The sequence below is a fragment of the Macaca mulatta genome, chromosome 13 (genome assembly GCF_049350105.2).
Source record: "Macaca mulatta isolate MMU2019108-1 chromosome 13, T2T-MMU8v2.0, whole genome shotgun sequence".
Classification (NCBI taxonomy): Eukaryota; Metazoa; Chordata; class Mammalia; order Primates; family Cercopithecidae; genus Macaca; species Macaca mulatta.
This window is the reverse complement of record NC_133418.1, coordinates 17,115,841-17,139,702: the sequence shown is the minus strand read 5'-3', so window position 1 is coordinate 17,139,702 and position 23,862 is coordinate 17,115,841. Positions and strand designations below refer to the sequence as shown.

The 23,862-nt window shown below is 41.4% G+C and overlaps 1 pseudogene; it reads right to left on the bottom strand.

The window, feature by feature from the left end:
- Positions 1-16,305: 16,305 nt before the first annotated feature.
- Positions 16,306-23,598, bottom strand: LOC144333636 (uncharacterized; annotated as a pseudogene).
- Between the last annotated feature and the right edge of the window lie 264 nt (positions 23,599-23,862).

The window sequence follows — 23,862 nt, the reverse complement described above, 5'->3', positions numbered from 1 at the left end:
ATAACCCTGTTGATTATAGTTTATTTACCAGTTTAAGAAATGATCAACAGAGTTTGAAAAATATGACAAAATTACAAAATTAGAAAATGACACAGCAATACTTTTAATTATATTCTGCCTTGTCACTGTCTCTTCTTGCTTTTTTACAAAATTACTCCCCTAACCAAGGTTCTCTATGATTCTGGGGACTCCAGGATTTAGACCCCAGTTCCCAAACTTCACTGTGTCTATTTTTACTGCCACAATTTAATGCACATTTACAGACTTCAACAAGCACTTTTCAGTATCAACTTTTTTCTTATTCCTTGGACTATTTCCTACATCTGTTCATCGAGACTCCAGTAACATATGACTCCATCTGCCTGTCCCTTCCATGAATGTACCTGACAGTACATGTATTATGTAGTCTATAATTCAAGCAGAACAGATATTCCTTCAAAACAATAAGGTATTAGAGAATGCCTACAAAGCTTCAGTGAAACCAGCTGTAACCCTTAATATTATTACCATGTAAACTCTTTCTCAAATATCAAAATAAGATTTGGACTTTAGAGAATATTTGTGTGTGATTATAACCCAAACATGAACTAAAAGTAATTTAAATGGTCATATACAGACTGTGTCAGGGGCAAAAAAGGACAAATATTATAAGAAAATTAAAGCACACTTTTTTCCTAAAGGACTCTTGTGTGGAATCTATAAAAACTATTTCAATATGTAGAGATTAAATATATTTCAAAACACACACATACACAAGCAATCTTTAGGATAAATTTTTTAAAATTTATGTTATGGGTCTAAAATTTTCATTAATTCATGGAAAAAATGTATTGACAAACTTCTCACCAGAGCAGGAATAGCAACTTACGTATTTGGTGACTTCAAGATGAGAGCATGCACAGCTTAGTATCTCCCTCCAGATCTCTCTCTCTCTCTCTCTCTCTCTCTCTCTCTCTCCTTTTTTGTTTTTTGACAAGAGTTTCGCTTTTGTTGCTCAGGCTGGAGTGCAATGGTGAAATCTCAGCTCACTGCAACCTCCACCTCCCAGGTTCAAGCTATTCTCCTGCCTCAGCCTTCCAAGTAGCTGGGATGACAGGCGTGCACCACCACGCTTGGCTGATTTTGTATTTTCAGTCGAGATGGGGTTTCTCCATTTTGGTCAGGCTGGTCTGGAACTCCTGACCTCAGGTGATCCACCTGCCTCAGCCTCTCAAAGTGCTGGGATTACAGGCGTGAGCCACAGCGCCCGGCCCAGATCTCTTAAAAAGTCATGAGGAAGGAGCCATTCTGCATTCTCAATATTACCTTAATATTTTAAGGACACCCATAACAATTAAGAAGCTGACTTATGACTTCCTAACCCCTTCAGGGCTATTTAGGCACATCTTAGTGAAGTATTAGGAATGCAGTATTCGGTCTCAAGTTCCTGGACACCAAAACCATGTTCTCCAACAGATCTTCAGTAAAAATAGCTGATGTCTATATTCTTTTGCCTGTCCTTTCCCTTCCTTTTAATTCAGAACTGCGGTCTCAAAAAAATGCTATTATTTAGTAGATTCTCTCAATTCTCAACACCAGCGCTATACAGTGTTGAGTAACGTCTCAGGTGCCAGGGAAACAGCAGCTGACATTCTAGCAATGCACAAATAGAAAAGCAAAGATCACCACAGAGTAAAAGAGAATAGGTTCTTTAAAAGTATGAAACCAAAATGAATATGTATCACATTACACTATAAATGGAAAATCCTATTATCTTGACTGGATTGCAAGTCAAAACCTCTCATGGCTTCCAACATCCAATATATTCAAAGCAGTTCAGGAATGGTGAAAGTGGAATGGAATTTAAAATTATTCTAAGGTTGCATGTGTGAAAGCACCATGCCCTGAAACAAAATATTTATTTTTAAAGTGCATAATGAACACTGCATACAAAGTTTGTGTAACAAGAGAGAGAAAAAATCTCACATTTTTAAAAAAGGAATATGCAACATATTTACATATAATAAAATAAAATTAAACTAAAATAACAGTAATGGAAGACACAATCTGACCTACAAAAGTCAAGGGAGAAATCTCTTTTAAATAAACTTGGCACAATTTTTAAAGTAAGTTATGAAAAATAGTAATACCTGAATATAGTATGTAAAAGTACCAACACAATAAAGCTAAAACAATATCCGTGGAAAAATTATTTGCTGTACATTATTTTTAAAAAATGATCTAAGTACTTTCCTCAAGAAGGTAAATGAATGAAATTTAAAAATTGCCTGAGAAAATCTGTGAAAGGAAATGAATGTAGGGAAGCAGAATATAATTTAACTATAAAGCACACAAATAGAATTTAAAAGTAAGGCCGGGCGCAGTGGCTCATACCTGTAATTCCAGCACTTTGGGTGGCTGAGGCAGGCGGATCACCTGAGATGAGGAGTTTGAGACCAGCCTGACCAACATGGAAAAACCCGGTCTCTACTAAAAATAATAATAATAAAAAAAAAAACAACAGGCAGGCGTGGTGGCGCATGCCTGTAATCCCAGCTACTAGGGAAGCTTAGGCAGGAGAATCGCTTGAACCTGGGAGGCGGAGGTTGCGATGAGCTGAGATCACGCCATTGCACTCCAGCCTGGGCAACAAGAGCAAAACTCTGTCTCAAAGGAATAAAAAATAAAAATAAAATAAAAATAAGTGGCAGCCAACATGCCCAACATGATTTTCTGTGATGAAAGAAATTCTTTGTATCTACATTGTCCAATGCAGTAACTACCACACATATGTAGTTACAGAATTTCTAGTTTGGCCACAAATTTGGCTATTACTACTAAGGATATGCCATTTAGTTATTTAATTATAATTAATTTACAGTTTATAGCCACATGTGACTAGTAGTTACTCTATTGGTCAATGCAGATCTAGAGTCTTGGAGAAGGCAGTTAAAATAATGAGATATGGTCAAAACAAAAATGGAAAAGGCACACAAATAGTGAACACAGAATATGAGAATGTGAAGTAACAATTCACACAGTAAAGTTTAATAATGAGGTGCTGCCTTGATGGGACACATGTCTGATGATATGCAAGGCTTGTCTTGTTACAGGTAGAAGAGCAGGAGCAGGGCAGGAGAGGGCTCTTCCCCTACCCACTAGAAATGTCAGGTGATGGTCTGTTAATGATCACTTTGCCTCTCTAACAATGATAATTAGGCAGCACCAGAGACAGGCCATTTCCTGGTGGTCTACACCTGTTAACATCAAAAATGTTAACTAAATGCAGACCCCAGGAAGAAGCAACTTCTTGGGCATTCATGTTAAGAGACAAAAATGACAAAGTATAATCTTCCGGGGACACACTCCACTGGAAAAGGAAAGAAAACTTCGGATGGACATGCACATAACTCCCTAAACACACGGTGCATGCTCAATTCCAAAGGATAAGGAAAGCACTGTGCATGCCGGAACTCTCCCTAAAGGAAGAATCATGGGAAAGAGGCAAGCCCATCCCAGGATCAAGGTTAGAGGCCCTTCTCTTTTCTCTCTTGGACCCTCAGGCATCCACTTGGGTCTCTTCCAAGAGAATTTTCCTTTCCTTTCTGTTCTAAAGCCTTTTTAAATAAACTTCCTCTCCTGCTCTGAAACTTAGTCTCTTTTTCGGCTGTATGCCCCTCAGTCGAATTCTTTCTTCTGAGGAGGCAAGGACTGAAGTTGCTTATGGACCCATGCAGATATGCTGCCAGTAACTCGAATCTCTTCTACTGGTAACAGTGTCATTGTAAGGGAATGAGGCCAGTTCACATCTCAGTGCTCCGAGAACTCACCAAAAATAAAAAGTTGGAGGATGCTGTGAACTTATCTACCTTCCAAGGCAAGTCCCACAAGCAAGCAGCAAGACTCTCTTCCCCCAAGGTCTTAAACTCTTCTGATGCTCCTTCTCTGGGAAAACGCATCCTCTGATTGGCTTCCCCTTATATAGGAAAAAACAATTAATAAACCTAATCAGCACTACATTCCAAGAGACATGCCCTGATTGCACAGATACTGAACTTCATCAAAACTTCATTCTGGAGACACACCCGGTTCAATTTGATTGGATTTTTGAGACAAGTACTAAAAACCCCACATAAACTTGGAAACCAAAGAGTTAAGGCTATTTTGAAGGAAAAATAAGAAGATTCATTCCTTTTTTCATTCATAAGTACTTTTTTTTTTTTTTTTTTGAGATGGAGTCTTGCTCTGTCGCCCAGGCTAGAGCGCAGTAGTAGTACGATCTCGGCTCTCTGCAAGCTCCGCCTCCCGGGTTCACGCCGTTCTCCTGCCTCAGCCTCCCGAGTAATTGGGACTACAGGCGCCCGATACCACGTCCGGCTATTTTTTTTTTTTTTTCAGTAGAGACGGGGTTTCACCCATGTTAGCCGGGTTGGTCTCGATCTCCTGACCTCGTGATCCGCCCACCTCGGCCTCCCAAAGTGCTAGGATTACAGGCGTGGGCCACCGCATGCAGCCTCGTAAGTACTTTTGAGTGTATTATATGTACTAGAAAGCATTCATAGTCATGGGGTACAGCAAGAAACCAGACAAAATAGAGTCTTATGGAGACTCTATATTCTAAAATTATTTGGAAGTAAACTGGACTTGAAAACAAATGGAAAGTGAATAGATATAAAAAGTTTCAATATTCATGATGATGTAAAAAATTAAAATACATTGCAGAAATGAAGTCAGGAAGTGTTAGGGGTCATATGGTACTTTTTTTTTTTTTTTTTTTTTTTTTTTTGGCGGAGGGGCGCGGAGTTTCGCTCTGTCGCCCAGGCTGGAGTGCAGTGGCGCAATCTCGGCTCACTGCCAGCTCCGCCTCCTGGGTTCACGCCATTCTCCTGGCTCAGCCTCCCCAGTAGGTGGGACTACAGGCGCCCGCCACCACGCCCGGCTAATTTTTTGTATTTTTAGTAGAGACGGGGTTTCACCGTGTTAGCCAGGGTGGTCTCGATCTCCTGACCTCGTGATCCGCCCGTCTCGGCCTCCCAAAGTGCTGGGATTACAGGCGTGAGCCACCGCGCCCGGCCCATATGGTACTTTTAAGGCCATTAGTATCCTCTGAAATTCAAACAGGCTGAAGACATTTGCATAACTAAAAGGAAAGCAGATGCTAATAGAAGACAATGAAGAAAGAGCCTGAAAGGCATTTCAGAGACCTTGGCTGGTGGCAGCCCCTCCCTTCAAAGGTCTGGAGGCCTATAAGGGAAGACTGGTTTTGTGGGCTGGGCCTAGGGCTGAACCACCCAGGGCAAGTGCAGGACAGTGCTCACAGCATTCTACCTCCCAACCACTCCAGCTCCAGCCATGGCTAAAAAGGCCCCAGACATAGTTTGGGTCACTGCTTTGAGGGTGCAAGCCATAAGCCTTGGCAATTTCCATGGGATATTAAACCTGCAGTTGCACAAAGTACAGGAGTGCGCTGCTGATAAAGACATACCCGAGACTGGGCAATTTTCAAAAGAAAGAGGTTTAATTAGACTTACAGTTCCACATGGCTGGGGGGAGGCAGAAGGCGAAAGGCAGGTCTTACAACACAGCAGGCAAGTGAGAGAATGAGAGCCAAGCAAAACTGGTTTCGCCTTATCAAACCATCAGAACTCGTAAGACTTATTCACTACCACGAGAACGATACGGGAGAAACTGCCCCCATGATTCAATTATTTCCCACTGGGTCCCCCCACAACATGTGGGAATTGTGGGAGTACAATTTGAGGTGAGATTTGGGGGAGGGGGACACAGAGCCAAACCCTATCAGAAGCCTTCACCTGGATTTCAAAAGATGTATGGAAAAGCCTGTATGTCCAGTAGAAGCCTGCTGGGGTGGAGACCTCATGGCAAATGTCTACTATAGCAGTGCAGAGGGAGAATATGGGGTAGGAGCCCCCACAGAGTCCCCACTGGGGCACTGCCTAGTGGAGCTCTGAGAAGACGGCCACCATCCTCCAGACCCCAGAATGATAGATCCACTGACAGCTTGCACCCTGAGCCTGGAAAAGCTGCAGGCACTCAATGCTAGCCCTTGACAGCAGCCATGGGGACTGACCCTTGTATCCAAAAGAAAATAAATTGTTCTACCATAAAGACATGTGCACTCATATATTTATTATAGCATTATTTGCAATAGCAAATACATGAATATTTTCTCTATCATTGGATAGAGAAAATGTAGTATATGTACACCATGGAATACTATGCAACCATTAAAAAATTATGTCCTTTGCACCAACATGGATGCAGCTAGAGGCCATTATTCTAAAATAATGCAGGAATAAAAAACCAAATACCATGTGTTCTTAGTTATAAGTAAGAACAAAGCACTGATTACACATGGATGTAAAGATGGGAACAATGGATACTGGGGACTGCAAGAAGGGGAAGGGAAGGTGGGGACCAAGACCTGAAAAACATTTACACCATGAAATACTATGTTTTCTACCTGGGTTACAAGATCATTCATACTCCAAGCCTCAGCATCACACAATGTGCCAATGTAAAACCCTGCACATGCATTCACTGAATCTAAAATAAAAGTTGAATTTTTTTTTAAATAGGTGAAGATCTGAATAGACGTTTCCCAGAAGAAGAGATACAAATTGTCAACAAATATATGACAAAATTCTTACCATCTCTAATTGTCAGGGGGATGCAAATAAAAACCACCATGAAATGTCACCTGACACCTCTTAGAATGGCTGTTATCGAAAAGATGACTAGCAAGTATTAGTGAGGATGTGGATAAAAGATAACCCTTGTATACTCGTGGTGGAAATACAAACTACTATGGCCATTTAGTATAATAGTATGAAGGTTTCTCAAAAATTTTTTAAATAAAACTACCTGCTGATGAGGCTGTTGAGATATAGGAACACTTTTACACTGTTAGTGGAATGTAAATTAGTTCAACCATTGTGGAAGACAGTATGGTGATTCCTCAAAGACCTAGAACCAGAAATATCACTTGACCCAGCAATCTCATTACTGTGTATAAACCCAAAGGAATATAAATCATTCTGTTATAAAGATACATGCACACACATGTTCATTGCAGCACTAGTCACAATAGCAAAGACATGGAATCAACCCAAATGTCCATCAATGATAGACTGGATAAAGAAAATGTGGTACATATACACCATGAAATACTATGCAGCCATAAAAGGGAATGAAATCATGTCCTTTGTACGGACATAGATGGAGCTGGAAGCCATTATCCTCAGCAAACTAACCTGGGAACAGAAAATCAAACACTGCATGTTCTCACATACAAGTGGAAGCAGAACAATGAGAACACATGGATACTGAGAGGGGAACAACACATACTGGGGCCTGTTGGGAGGCAGGTGGAGGGAGAGTGTCAGGATAAATGGGTAATACATATATGCATCTGAATAGTATTCAGTGTTACACAATAATGAAACCCTGTCATTTGTGACAACATGGGTGGACTTCGAGGGCATTACGTTATATGAAATAGGCCAGCCACAGAATGACAATTACTATATGATTTCACTTGCATTTGAAATCTAAAATAGACAAACTCACAAAAGCAGAGAGTAGAATGGTGGTTGCCAGGGGCCGTGGTGCAGGGGAAATGGATACATGTGGTTAGAGCACAAAGTTTCAGATATACCATATAAGTAAGTTCTGGAGGTCTCATTTACAGCATAGTGCTTATAGCTAAGAATACTGTGTTGCATACTTAAAATTTGCTAAAAGGGTGGATTTTGTGTTCTTACCAAAATTTCTTACCAATAATAATAATAATAATAATAATAATAATAATAATGGGGAGGACTTTGGGAGCTGAAGGATATGTCTATAATCTTAAGGGTAGTGGTGTTCATGATGTATACTTATCCCCAGACTCACTGAGATGCATACCTTAGACATGGACAGCTTTTTAAATGTAATCATAGCTCAACAAATTGGGTTAAAAAAAAACAGAGGTGGTTGGTTAAAAAATTTAAAAGGAGGGGTAGATGTTCCCTTGTTTTTCTCTCTTGGCTATTTTCTTTCCTGCTGCCTGGAATTAAAAAATGATAGGTGGGCATTTAGCAGCCAAACTGGAGCCTCTTCTAAAGCACAGCAGAGCAGACAGCTGGAAGGGGCCTGCGTCCCTAATGAATTTGGCAAGCATCTGTACCAGCCATGATAGGTGTAACTATAGATTTAAGTGAGAAAGAAATAAACTTCTGCCTTGTTTAAGCCACTTTGTTCAGACATTAATTTCATATGCATATAGAGAATATATGCTCCTTGTGAGTAGGAAAAATGTTTATGCCATATGGTTCATAATGGCTGTTCAGCAATGTAGGATGATGCTGATTATGATGACAATGATGACAAACAGCATGAAGTAATAAGTAATGAAAAAAGGTGGTTTAATAGTTGTATATGGTTACTTTATTTAAAGATTCTGCTGCTAATATCATTCAATGTATTTGTATGCCGGTGGGAGTTTTATTAGAGGTAGACTTAGAAAGTTTACATTATTTAATGAAAAATACTAGATCAATTTTAAGAAACAGTAAAAATATCATGAGATGGAACTAAGCATGTGTATTACAAAGCAACTGTCCCAGTTGATTTTATGCATAGTAATGATTGAGAATCCCCTGATCTAGATCCAACAGATCTCAACCTTTATAGGTGCTATCAAGGAAGCACCTAAGGAAGACAATTTTCCTGACTATATCCATACCTCCAGTTAGTAATCGATCTAGAGATCTAGAACCCAAATCCAGACCTCCTGCTTCCATGTGCAGTGGTCTTTCGCTGTTCTGTTTTGTTCCACTTGGTGAAGAGGATTTGAGAATTAATGGCCGCATGATTCAACTCCCTCCTCTGCTCTGAGGAATATAGCCTTGTGCTAGCAAGCAAGAAGCTCATACAGTAGTGGAAGAGGCAAATATACATTCACTAATCTAACATACAAGGCATAAGCACTGTAACATCAACAAACACTTTGGGGTTTCAGACCAGGAGCAAGTGGGGTGATTAATTCTTAGCAGGGCTAGTAAAGTCTGGGAAGTGTTCACTAACAAAATGTCTGGTCATTAACGAAAGCAACTGGTTTCTCAACACAGTCTAATTTATTGTAACAATATAAATGGTTGTTTGTTCATAAACTTTCATCTTTTGCCAAAATGTTTGTAGCTTATGTTCCCATTTAACAAGGTTTTCTGGCCAAAACTGTGCATCTACATCAGTCCTCCCATCAAAGCAATTGTGCATGCATAGAACACCTCTATCTATGAATATCCCTGATGAGGTACAGAAAGGCTCTTCTTATCCAAACAGAGACATTCCACTGGTGCTAGAGAGCCACGGACGGAAGTTTTCTCTGCCTCGTGGAAATGAAGCCAAACTTTCTTCTTTCTTCAGCCATGAGGATTCCTGTCCTCCTCTTCACCATTTTCTTCTTTATGAGCCAAGTTCTACCAGGTAACAAAATAAACTTGGTAAGAATGGAGCGCCTAACACCTTACAGGGATTCAGAGCAATCACCATCATCTATGACCAGATAGGGGATCTCATAGGAAATCTGGAAGACACACCAGTCTCCGGCTCCCTGGTTAGGCCCAGTTCTGTCCAACCCACCTGTACAGGCCCCGCACACCCAGTGCCCACCAGGTCCTGTCAGCCAGGAGGACCCGTGCTCATCCCCTGAAGTATCCGTGGGAGCCTGCATTCCGCAGGGACCCACATCTCGGGGCCAACCACCATGGGGGCCTCTTGGTTGTGGTGGCGGGGTGGGGGTAGTTGACCTCCAGCCCTCCCATCCTGCCCACTGTATTTGTGGGGATCATTCAGTCCTGGGAGCTTCCTGGGGACCCCAGAAGGAAGAGAACAGGGTGGTCATGGCAGCCTCAGCCCCAGCCTCTGGGCCCAAGTGCAACAGAAAGTAGAGAACAGGGTGGTCATGGCAGCCTCAGCCCCAGGCTCTGGGCCGGAATTTGATAATGACTAATTGAGAGCAACCACTGAATTCGATCCTCTTACAGCTACACGAGAAGTTGGCGAAAAACTGAATGTCGACCATTCTATGGTCATCCAGCATTTGAAGCCAATTGGAAAGTTGAAAAATCTTGATAAGTGGGTGCCTCATGAGCTGACCAAATATTTTAAAAATCATCCTTTTGAAGTGTCATCTTCTCTTATTCTATGAAACAACAATGAACCATTTCTTGATCAGATTGTGACATGCCATGAATAGTGGATTTCATACAACAGCCAGCTCACTGGTTGGACTGAGAAGAAGCTCCAAACCACTTCCCAAAGTCAAACTTGTACCAAAAAAAGGTCATGGTCACTGTTTGGTGGTCAGCTGCTGGTCTTCTGATCCACTACACTTTTTGAATCCTGGTGAAATCATTACATCTGAGAAGTATGCCAAGTTAATCGATGAGATGCATGGAAAACTGCAGCACCTGGAGCTGGCACTGGTCAACATGAAGGGCCCAGTTCTCCACAACGCATGACCACATGTCATACAACCAGGACTTCAAAAGTTCAATAAACTGAGCTATGAAGTTTTGTCTCATCTGCCATATTCACCTGAATTCTCGCCAACCAACTACCACTTCTTTAAGCATCTTGACAACTTTTTGCAGGGAAAACACTTACACAACCATCAGGATGCAGAAAATGCTTTCCAAGAGTTCATCGAACCCTGAAAGCATGGAATAAACAAGTTTATTTCTCATTGGCAAAAATGTGTTCAAAGTAATGGTTTCTTTTTTTTTTTTTTTTTTTTTAAGACCTAGTCTCACTCTGTCGCCCAGGCCAGAGTGCAAAGGTGCAATCTTGGCTCACTGCAACCTCTGCCTCCTGGGTTCAAGAGATTCTTCTGCCTCAGCCTCTTGAGTAGCTGGGATTACAGGCACTTGCCACCACACTGGCTACTTTTTGTATTTTTAGTAGAGACGGGATTTCACCACATTGGTCCGGCTGGTCTCAAACTCCTGACCTCCTGATTCACCCGACTTAGTCTCCCAAAGTGCTGGGATTACAGGTGTAAGCCACTGTGCCCAGTCCATTGTAATGGGTTCTATTTTGATTAATAAACATGTGTTGCAGCCTAGTTATAAAAATTTAAAATTCACAGTCCAAAACCACAATTACTTTGGCACCAACCTAATAATAGAAGAATTAAAAGAGGCCTTTATATTAGAGAGCCCATGGATGATAAAATAATAAAGAATATTACAATCTCCATAACCCACAAACTTGGTAAATTAGACCAACTGGATGAATTAAAAGACACAATCTATTAATACTAAAACATAGGAGAAATAGGTAATCTAAAAATATTGATATCTACTTTAAAAATGGAATCAATACCTAATAACCTTACAGAAAACCTATGTATTCCAAAAACCTGACATTCTGTCATGTTATTCTAACTGGTGGGATTCGGGGATTTCCATTTTGATAAGAACATAGGTGAGTCGCACACACTTACTTTTACTGCTCATTGGTCAGGAAACCTATGTCCTCTATAGGATACTGCAGAGCGATGCGTTTTGGAGAATTTAGGCAAGATAATATGATTTTCAGAGTTAAAGGAAGACAACCTGTTTTATGTACAGTAATTCCTCATAATATCACAGGGGATACCATATTTAAACTTTGGGGTATCCCCAGGTATAATTCTTATTTGAGCCACATGTGAATTTCAGACACGGAGGCTTCCCAAATTTGGTGGCTTTCAACAGATGTGGAAGTTAATTCACAACCTACTTTGTGGAGGCATAAAATTCAATGAGCGCTCATTTAGCATTTTATTTTAAATATTATTTTTGTAAACTTTGCATTTCCAATTAGGTGAAATTTTAAACCTGTTTCAGTTCTTATCCACTTTTTTTTTTTTTTTCCCTGGGACGGAGTCTTGCCCTCTCACCCAGACTGGAGTGCAGTGGCATGGTCTTGATTCACTTCAACCTCCACCTCCCAGGTTCAAGCAATTCTCCTGCCTCAGCCTCCCAAGTAGCTGGGATTACAGGTGCCCACCACCACACCCGCCTAATTTTTGTATTTTTAGTAGAGATGTGGCTTCCCCATGTTGGTCAGGATGGTCTTGAACCCCTCATCTTGTGATCTGCCCACCTCGGCCTCCCAAAGTGCTCGGATTACAGGCCTGAGCCACCGTGCCTGCCCTCTCTACTCCTTTTACGCAGAGGGGAGTAAGGTTTGCTTTAAGTTAGGAGGGACTCCCGTGTACCCAACCCATTTGTGTAAATTTCTTCCTTCAGAGTTCTTCAAATCAGCATCACCATTGTTAAAGGCCTCCCACATGGTAATAATTGTGCTACAGGGTTTTAGGAACATGAAGTTTATGTTTGGCTGAATTAATCTCCTTGCTGAGGCACAAGGGGGGCATAGGTGTTTTCACCAATTATGAAGCGGGTTCACTGTGCAATGGCTACCAACTTTTCTGAGTACAATGAGACCAAACACATCCATACATAAATTCCATAAAGTGAATTTATTACTTACAAATAGCAAACAAAAGACAACAGAAGCCTAGGATTCAATATGAACCGCTACCACAAGATCAGGAAGACTACCCAGAGCAGATGGATGGAGTTTTGACTGTAAACGCTTCACTTGCACTACAACTGAGGGACCCCAGAAAGCAGCCCACCTTGGGTTTTCTCCCACGATGTGGTTTGCTGGACACAAACGTTAAAGGCCACTCTGTTTCGAGCAGGGACTCTAACAGAGCCTGGGCTGTTCTGACCAATGTCACCTGATTATTAGGATATTGCATTCCCAGCATATCATACAGTTATCTTGAGAACTACCAGTAAGAAAGGGAGGAAAATGGCCCTGCACCCTTAAAACTGAAGGATCAGGATATTTGTTGTGACAGAGGCACAGACAGTAGCGACAGAGTGTTCTTGTGAGCCATCTACTAGTTCTCTTGAACCATGAGGCACCATGGATGTACACCTCATCAGGAGGGTGTAGGGGACAGCGGCAAGGGGAGCAGCAGCACAAGAAACAAACAAGGCCACTACTTCTGCCTACATAATTACTATTGTCTTGGAGTGTACAGTAATTAATAATGTTCACATGGCTGCCCTAAACATACAGAGATGGTGACCAGAGTAGATGCAGGGACTACAGAGATACAGCCTGATTCTTGCTAATTAGGACTTAAGTGTCGGCTTATGTGCTGTGCTTCTGTGCATTAATAATCCAGGGCCTCCAAACTGCCTGTTAAGCACAGGTCAAATGTCATGCTGGGGTGCAATTAAACATTCATGTCTAGCAGATGAGAGAATTTTAGTGTGGGAGAAGATGACAACACCTGAAGACCACAAAACACTGTGCAGAACAAAGGGAAGGCCCATCGTCAGCTCAGGGTTCTGACTCAGGTGACTGCTGATGTGTTACGGAACCATCAGCCGACAGCAGGTAGGTCAAGTTGAGCAGGTGTCCTGCATGAGGGCTGGTCCATTCCATTCGTGTTGCGTTGCCAATTGTTTCAATAGCGTCTCATGTACCCCACTGGTGAGGAAGAAATGAGCACCCTAAGTTTACTGGCACCGTTAAACACATAATATCTATTACTAAACAGATAAGCCAGACATCAGTTATTAATTACATACAGGAAGATGACGTAAGCTCCCACAGGCCCAAACAGGGATTAACTTGGGAGCAGGGAGTGGTATCACATTAAAAAAGTGAGGATGTTCCTTTTTTTTTTTTCCTTTTTTTTGAGACAGAATCTCGCTCTATCACCCTTGCTGGAGTGCAGTGGTGTGATCTCGGCTCACTGCAAGCTCCGTCTCCCATGTTCATGGCATTCTCCCGCCTCAGCCTCCCTAGAAGCTGGGACTACAGGCGCCCACCACCATGCGTGGCTGATTTTTTGTAGTTTTAGTAGAGACGGGGTTTCACCGTGTTAGCCAGGATGGTCTCAATCTCCTGACCTCGTGATCCGCCCGCCTCGACCTCCCTAAGTGCTGGGATTACAGGCGTGAGTCACTGTGCCCGGCTGAGGATGTTCCTTTGTTCCTACAGGAGAACGTGATTGGTTTGTCTGTTGGCTGGTAGGGAACTGAATCATGTGACACTGACTGGTAAGACTGTAATACTCTAAAATACAATATATAAACTATCATACCTTAATGGTGTAATACGATCTACTACAATACCAAAGGGATCGATGAAAAGCCCAACGCTATCATATGTGACTGAGAGATTGAATGCTTCCTCCCTCAGATTGGTTACAACGTATCGTCCTATCACAGTCCTCTCTCCTTCATTCCAAGTGAACGATCCAAATAACAGACAGAAATAATAAAGAATAAAGGGCAACAGATGCAAAGAACTCACGAGATGATACTCTATGATAAACTTTATGTACTTAGGAATTAATACCAACTCAGTATTAGCAAAACAGAAACATCTTTACATCAAGAGTAATTTTACCTTTAATAAAGAAAGGTGGAATGTGTATAATGAACAAGGTATAATCAAAGTTTACCAAATGAGGCTAGTAAGACTATCTCAACAATTCACAATCATTATTCACTGGTCCATTAATCACAAGGCAATACATACAAATGAAACTTACCTGGCCGGGCACGGTGGCTCATGTCTGTAATCCCAGCACGTTGGGAGGCCGAGGCAGGCAAATCATGAGGTCAGGAGTTCAAGACCAGCCTAGCCAACATGGCGAAATCCTGTCTCTACTAAAAATACAAAGAATTAGCTGGATGTAGTGGCAGGCGCTTGTAGTCTCAAGTACTCAGGAGGCTGAGGCAGGAGAATCGCTTAAACCTAGGAGGTGGAGGTTGCAGTGAGCCGAGATCGCACCACTGCACTCCAGCCTGGGCAACAGAGTGAAACTCTATCTCAAAAAAAGATAATAATGAAATAAAAAAATTGAACTTACCTACATATTAGAAAAACATCAAAATTCAACCATGAATCCAGCAAATTATCAAATGAATAGACAAAAATTCTACCAACAAACTTAATATCATTATCTATGAAACTCAAGTACTACTGCTTAAAGAGCATTTACAGAACTCTCACCTCAAGGTTTCCCTGCAAAACAACGTGAAATGCATACTCAAGACTCTTTAAGAATGAGTCACTGATAAAAACAATATACTTGTAACTTGTGTAACATTTCATACACTTTTTTCAAATACTGCACGATAATTAATTTGCATCAGGCTTTCCAAATTAGAAAAGCTTCACTTATAGAGCTTCTTTCCCATGGGAGTTTTCACATGACTTTTCAAGTAAATGTGAAAACTGAAAATATTCTTGCAGTTTCTAAACTATTAGAGTCTTAATCCTGTGTATGTTCTTGTATTTACAAGGTCCAGCCAGCGACAGTGTGCATTTTCATATGTCCTTGAGTGAGTATGAGAGAAATGAAACATTCCCACATTCTGGACATTCATAGGGTTTTTCTCAGGACTGAGCTGATGTCTTCAAATGAAACTAACACAACTGAAGGCCTTACAACAAATTTAAATTCAAAAGGCTTTTCTCCAGTCTGAGGCCTCCCAAATCTTCAAAAACAGGAAAATCTGAAGGTTTGACCACATTTCCTACATTCTTAAGGTTTCTCTGCAGTGTGAGCCTTTTCATGTTTATGAGAGAATGGGAAAGAGTAAATGTTTTACCACATTTCTTACATTCAAGGGGCTTTATTTATTTATTTGTTTATTGATTTATTTATTTAGAAATGGAGTCTCACTCTGTCACCAGGCTGGAGTGCAGTGGCACAATCTCGGGTCACTGAAACCTCCGCCTCCTGGGTTCAAGTGATTCTACTGCCTCAGCCTCCTGAGTAGCTGGGATTACAACCATATGCTACCACACCAGCTAATTTTTGCATTTTTAGTAGAGACGAGGTTTCACCATGTTGGCCAGGATGGTCTCGATCTCCTGACCTCGTGATCTGCATGCACAGGGCTTTCCCCCAACCCCCCATTGCTTTTTATGTCCTTGAAAAAGAACTAAGACAACTGAAGTGTGCCACCATACCCAGCTAATTATTTTTATTTATTTATTTGTTTTGAGACGGAGTCTCGCTGTGTCGCCCAGGCTGGCGTGCAGTGGTGCGATCTCGGCTCACTGCAAGCTCCGCCTCCTGGGTTCACGCCCTTCTCCTGCCTCAGCCTCCCGAGTAGCTGGCGTGAGCCACCGCGCCTGGCATTATTTTATTTTTTGTAGAGACAGGGTTTCACCATGATGCCCAGGTTGTTTCACATTGTTTTAATCCATGCTGGTTATAAACTCCTGGGCTCAAGCAATACACACTCCTTGGCCTCCCAAAGTGCTGGGATTATAGGCTGAGTCACTACACCCAGCCTCTATATCATGTCTTCTTTCATGGCGAGTAAGGTGACTAGAACGAATGTAGGCTTTACCGCATCTCTGACATTCATAGAGTTTTTCTTCAGTATGAACTCTTTCATGGAGGTGAAGGGAACTGAGGCGACTGAAGGCTTGGTCACATTGTTTACATTCATAGGCTTTCTCTCCAGTATGAGTACTTCTATGGTTACAAAGGGAACTCAAATGACTAAAGGCTTTCCACATTGTTTACATTCATAGGGTCTCTCTCCAGTATGAATGCCTCCATAGTAACCAAGGGAAGTGGAACAGCTGAAGGCTTTATCACATTTGGTACATTTATAGGGTCTTTCTCCCATGTGAGTCCTTTCATGCGTCTTAAAGGAACAAGAAAATCTGAATGTTTTTCTACATTCCTTACATTCGTAGGGTTTCTCTCTAGTGTGAGTTTGTTCATATATTAGACAAGAACCGGAAACAGTGAACGCTTTACCACATTGTTTACATTTATAGGGTTTTTCTCCTGTGTGAGTTCTCTGATGTCTTTCAATTGAATTGAGAACATAAAAAGCTTTCCCACATATCGTACATTTATAACTGGAGTTCCGCTGTGCATTATCATGTGTCTTCTAACACCTGGAACAGAAACGAAGAGTTTCCCACACTGTTCACATTTATATTGCTTCTCTCCATATGGTTTGTATCCTGAGTGAGCTAGGATGTGACTATTAAGGAGGGAATGACGTACAAAGACTTTTCCACAAATACCTCATTCACATTGTTTTAATCCAGGAGAAATGTTCTCATTCAGATCAAGCTTTGGAATTTGGCTGACAACTGTCCATACTGACTACTGTCTTTGCTTTCACACAGTCTCTGTATCATATGAATTCTGTAAAAAAAAAAAAAAAAAAAAAAAAAAATGACAAGCACATTATTATTGGTTGGTTTAATAACTTTCTACTTATTAATAGGTCTTTGACTTACACTGCTACCAATACCAAGGAAAATGCTTTTTTTTTTTTTTTTTTTTTTTTTTTGCCATGACTGAATTATTTGAAAGTAAAAGGGTTACTACTGAAAACACAGCTACCACCTGCATGGCTATGACCAAATTAGTAACATTCATGTACACAATTTTGTAGTACTATTTTCAAGTAAACTGTTTTCCAAACACTGACTGCTACACTGAAGCACATTACATTTTGGGTGAAATTTTTCTAAAAAGAAATAAATTTCAAGTGACTCTTATTTGTTTTGATCGCTTGTTTTTAAGTTCATGACTAGCTAAGATTCCTTCAGAGGACTTTATTTCCTCTTCTCAGTGCAAATTATCTTATCTCTTTCCCAGATTTTTCAAAGTGATCTTCAATATTCTGGCCTTTCCATTTGTTTCCTAAAATACAGACCCACAAAATTATCATAAATTATTACAAACTATAGAAATATTACTAGATTTCATGTTCATTGTACAGAGTGCCCATGCCTGATTTCTTCACCAAATCATTCCCTTGCCACATTCCAAATCACAAATAGCACTGATGATAGGGAAATACTTCTGTAATTAAGTGAAATGTGTTGTCATTCTCACCTACAGAAGCCAGGTTCCTGCAGGTTTCCTGCATCACTTCTCTGCAGAGAATCTTCTGAGAAGAATCTAGCAAAGCCCATTCCTCCTGGGTAAAGTTCACAGCCACATCCTCAAAAGCCACGGGGTCCTAGAACATCCCACACATGTGGATAGAAGGATGGGTGGGACTGACAGCACTGGGAATCTATACTCAATCCATACGCTGTTTACATGATTCTAAAATTTCAAGCATTTATTCTGTGACTTGATTGTCACAACTCTTACTCTGTTCACACATACTCCCTCCCACACAGCAGTACGAATGCTAGAATTGAACTATTCAAAAAGGCAACAGCAAAGTAGAAACTCCCATCTTATTAGAGAATCCAGGGAGTAAGATGTGCTGCTAGGAGTTACCATTTAACTTCACTTTGTACATTTCTAGTATCTGTCATAATAAAGTCCTACCTGATGTGCATAAGAGAGTTAACATTATCAGTCCTGAGACTACTTATTCTTAAAAACGCCTGCTCACAAAGTTCCATCTTTGTTTGTATTAGTAACTTACATTTTGAAAAGGATTCCACCAACCCAAGTAATAAGAATGACTCACTGCATCTAAATGGCTTATATTTGCCAAAACTTTTTCTGCTGAAGGTCTATTATTTTGTGTCACTGCAGTGGTGCTTAGGGAACCAGACACCAAAACACAGTCTGAACACTAAGTGTTCAATGAGTTTCCCTGGTAGACAATATTTTACAAATGCTGTCACTTGTTAACTGAGGAGTTGAGCCCATGCCATGTGATTACACCAAGACAGAGTAGGCTCATTAGATTTAACTGAGTAGTAAATAAAACCAATAATTGATATTTGGTAATACTAATGCCACAATTTTAAAAATTTCTATTGCACAATATCAAGGTAGAAAGGAATAAGAGGAAATGCGACACATGTTTTTTAAAATGACATTTATATCACCACTTCCAGATGTTATTCCTATGAAATCACAAAAATTCCCAACTCAGGTTGTTTTTGGGCAAGAAAAACTACTTTTTCTTACGTAGTAAAAATGACAAATGTCTAATGATTTTTAGTCATCTAAAAAAAGACTGATGGCTTGTCTAACATACTTCTAAGATTTTCAAACGAAAATATTCAGGACAGCACAGTATTAGCAGAGAGATGAGCAAGCAGATCAAAGGGAAAAAAAAGTGTTAATGACCCAGCATTTATATGGAAAGTTGATGAATGATAGAGTAGGCACTGTAGAATAGAAAAAGAAATCACATGCATTTTAAAATATGAGACAAACCAGGCTGGCATCTACTTGGGAAAATGCATTGTATTCTTCTCTATTCCATGAACCATAATCAACTTATTATATATTCAAATGTGAAAGATAAAACCAGAACACTTTCAGAAGTCACAGGAAGATTTTTTTTTTTAACGAAGGATTAGGCAGAATTTCTTTTATGTAAGAAAACAGTAACAAAGGAACAGACAAACTCAAACATATTAAAATTTAGGGAATAAAAAGAAAATAGAGTGGGCAGGGCATGGTGGCTCACGCCTGTCATCCCAGCAGCTTGGGAGGTTGAGGAGGGCAATCACCTGTGGTCAGGAGTTTGAGACCAGCCTGACCAACATAACAAAACCCTGTCGTTTTGTTGTTTGTTTGTTTGTTTGTTTTTTGAGATGGAGTCTCACATTGTCGCTTGGGCTGGGGTGCAGTGGCAATATCTTGGCTCACTGCAACCTCCACCTCCCGGGTTCAAGCAATTCTCTTGCCTCAGCCTCCCGAGTAGCTGGGATTACAGGTGCCTGCCATGAGGCTCAGCTAATTTTTTTGTATTTTTAATAGAGACAGGTTTTCATCATGTTGGTCAGGCTGCTTTGGAACTCCTGACCTCATGATCCGCCCACCTTGGCCTCCCAAAGTGCTGGGATTACAGGCCTGAGCCACTGTGCCAGGCCTAATACCCCATGTTTACTAAAAACTCAAAAATTAGCTGGGTGTGGTAGTGGGTGCCTATAATCCCAGTTACTCAGGAGGCTGACACAGGAGAATCACTTGAACCCGGGAGGCGGAGGTTGCAGTAAGCAGAGATGGCGCCACTGCACTCCAGTCGGGCTACAGAGCAAGACAGTGTCTCCAAAAAAAAAAAAAAAAACCCTCAGGTATCCAGATAAGAGGATACAGATGTGTCCACTGTCATAAATTCTTCACCATGCTGCAAGAGGGAAACTGACATTTTGGTGAATCTTTGTAAATCATCAATTTATCTATCACACTTTTATTTCAGCGGTAGCATTGACAAAGCTAAGTCTTACAATTCCATTTGAAATTACCTTTGAAAAGAACAGACCTTTAAAACTTACTACACTCACTCTGGGGAAGAAATAAATACGAATTTTTAGCAAATAAAATACATCATTTTACCTTGCCTCTTTGGAAATAGTATGTTTATCTTTCAAGCTGTACAGATAAAATGTATCTTACAGTCAATGAAAAACTGAAACTCAAATAAGTGGAGAAGCCTTTTCAAGGTAACAAATTCAGGGAGAGGCAGTGCAGACTCCAACACCTTTCTAAGTGTCACGGCAGGCCATTCTATCCCTCGGGACACCCATCGTGTTCAGTAAAGTGCTCAGTGACCACCTAGGAGGCACTGGCACTGCTCTTTGTCCTTCTGTGCGCCTTCAGTGCATTTTCATGTTCAGGTTGTTGCACATCCTCTCTGGGGTGGGTTTTCCTTGTCCTTTGGGACAGTTTTTCTCTCTTCACAAGTCTGTGACAATCTAGAGAGCAGAAACCATTTTTGCCTTTTCCTCTCAATATCAGCATCCCATTGGCAGACCATCAATGTGTCTCCGAGGAATCAAAACTCCGGCTGGAAGAACAGTTTTAATGACCTAGCTTTAATCACATTACGTTGTATTGTCCATTCATTTTAATGTCCTAAAATTTTAATAACCCTAAGGGGTCACCATTTTAGATGAAACTATACCAGGAGATTCCTCTAAGGCCAAGAGCATCCAGCTACTCCCCTGAGAGACTCTACCCCCTACCTCAGGCTGTCCTTGGCGATGAGGTGACCCCGGGGCTGATACTCACTAGACCCTCCAACAGACATGGCCACTGTGGGTATCCTGGGTCATCCCCAGACAGTTCTAAAATACCAGGACTAGGAAAAGACAGGAGGGTGGTTGAGAACTCAACACCCTGTAAAGTTTTCACGTGGGGACCTCAACCTAAAGACATTTTGGTAATATGTACACTTAGGAAAGATGAAAAGAAGAGAGGCACAAAGATTTTTTTTTACAGTAGAGTGTCAGATGATTTATTCTCCGCTTTCCTCTCATGTAAAGTGCTTGGAAACAGAAAAATATTTTGACCAGCACTGTATTCCCAGCACCTTACGAGGCCGAGGCGGGAGATAAATTAAAGTCAGGAGTTCGAAACCCACCCAGCCAACATGGCAAAACCCTGTCTCTACTAAAAATACAAAAATTAGTTGGACGTGGTGCTGGGGGCCTATAAGCCCAGCTACTTGGGAAGCTGAGGCAGGAGAATCGCTTGAACCCAGGAGTCAGAGGTTGCAGTGATCTGAGACTGCATCATTGCACTCCAGCCTGGCTACAGGGCGAGACTCCGTCTCAAAAAAAAAAAAAAATATATATATATATATATAAAAAATATATACATTTAAAATTATTACATGTAGATAGTATTTGAAGTCATGGGACTGACTGTAGGTAGAAACAAGAGAAGGCAAGGAAAGTTTTTATATTTATATATAATTATATAAAATTAATATACATAATTATAATATATAAATATAACATATAGGCTGGGCACAGTGGCTTACACCTGTAATCCCAGCAATTTGGGAGTCCGAGGTGGGCAGATCACTTGAGGTCAGGAGTTCGAGACTAGCCTGACCAACATGGAGAAACTCTATCTCTACTAAAGATACAAAAATTAGCCAGGCATGGTGGTGCGTGCCTGTAATCGCAGCTACTCAGGAGACTGAGGCAGGAAAATCACTTGAACCCGGAAGGTGGAGGGTGTGGTGAGCCCAGATTGCATCATTGCACTCCAGCCTGTGTGACAAGGGTTAAACTCCGTCTCAAAATAAATAAATAAATAAAACAAGAAATATATATTTACGTCTAAATATATAATTGTAATACATAAATGTATATATAAATATACATTTATTATAAATTTATTGATGTATGAAATATGCTTATTTCTGAGATAGGGTCTGGCTCTGTCACCCAGGCTGGAGTGCAGTGGCACTATCATAGCTCATTGGAGCCTTGAACAGATGGCTCAAGCGATCCTCCCACCTCAGCCTCCTGAGTGGCTAGGATTGGATGCACACACCACCATGCCTAGCTAATTTTAAAATTTTTTGTGGAGACAGGGTCTTCCTTTTTTGCCTAAGCTGGTCTTGAACTCCTGGGCTCAAATGATCTTCCTGCCTCATGCTTCCAATGTGTTAGACGTGGGCCACTGCATCTGGTCTAATGCATTTTTTAATTTGCGAGTTTATATTATTTAATATTTTGAAGTACTGAATGTGTTGAACAACCAACTTGCAGAATTCCCGAACAATGGATAGTCAGCTCTCATGTCCTGGTTCCAATCGCCCCAGCACACCATGGCTAGAAATCTTTCAGCCAACTTCCACTTATATGTCCCGGGGCAGGACAATGTCACTTGGCCAATCCCCACTAAGAGGGACTCTAGAAAGGCAAGAAACTATTCTGTTCTCTATAATGGAACCTCACCAGGGAGAAGGCAGCTGAGAGGGCCAGCTGGGCCCTTCAACCAGAAGCTTCCACCATCGACCCACTGCCCTAGAACTACACCGTGCTGGGCATTTGGGGCACTGTTATGAGCAAGAGTTTCCATTTTTCTTCTCATGGGACCTTCAAGCTAGTGGCAAGAGACAATTTTTTTTTTTTTTTTTTGAGACGGAGTTTTGTTCTTGTCACTCAGGCTGGAGTGCAATGTTGTCATCTCGGCTCGCTGCAACCTCTGCCTTCTAGATTCAAGCAATTCTCCTGCCTCAGCCTTCCGAGTAGCTGGGATTACAGGATTGCACCACCATGTCTAGCTAATTTTTGTATTTTTAGTAGAAATGGGGTTTCACCATGTTGGCCAGGCTGGTCTGGAACTCCTGAGCCACTGCACCCAGTCAAGAGGGAGATTTTCAATCAATAACTATAATTGTGATGAATGCCAGAAAGAAGAATGTGTGTGATGGGGAAGGGACCTAAGTTATTGTCTCATATTTTAACACTTTCACAGGCGATAACTATAAACTTAGAAGGTTAAAACAACACACACTTTTAAGCCAATTTTGGCAAGCTAAGAGTTGAGCGCATTTTAGCGGGTCCTGTGCTTGGGATCTCACGCTAAGCAGCTGGGCTGCATCCTCATCTGAGGCTCCACCAGGGCAGAATGCATTTCCACATCCGCTGAGGTTACTGGCAGAATTCACTTCCTCGGACCCGCTTGGCAAGGGCCCAGCTTTTTGCTTCCTTGCCTACGGGGCCCCTCCAAAGGTCTTTTCTCAGCACATCATCTCCCTCTGGCAGCCCCTGCAGGAGGAACCTTTCTCTCAAGTCTGCGAAGGTGATGCACTGTGACAGTGACATCCCATTGCTTTTGCCAGGCTCTATGGGTTAGAAGCCAGTCACTGGTTTTGCTCGTACCCAAGGTCAGGAAGACTATACAAGGACATAGGTTATTGGGGGGTCAGCCACTTTAGGGTGTGGCTGCCACCACTGAACTTGGTGAGAATTTAAGGGTTGGTAGGAGCTGGCCAGGTACGGGGTGAGGGTGTGTCAGGCAGGGGTGAGGGCATGCAGGGGGATGCAGAGGCCTGCACCCTGGAATGTCCTTTCACTCCCTGAGGGTTT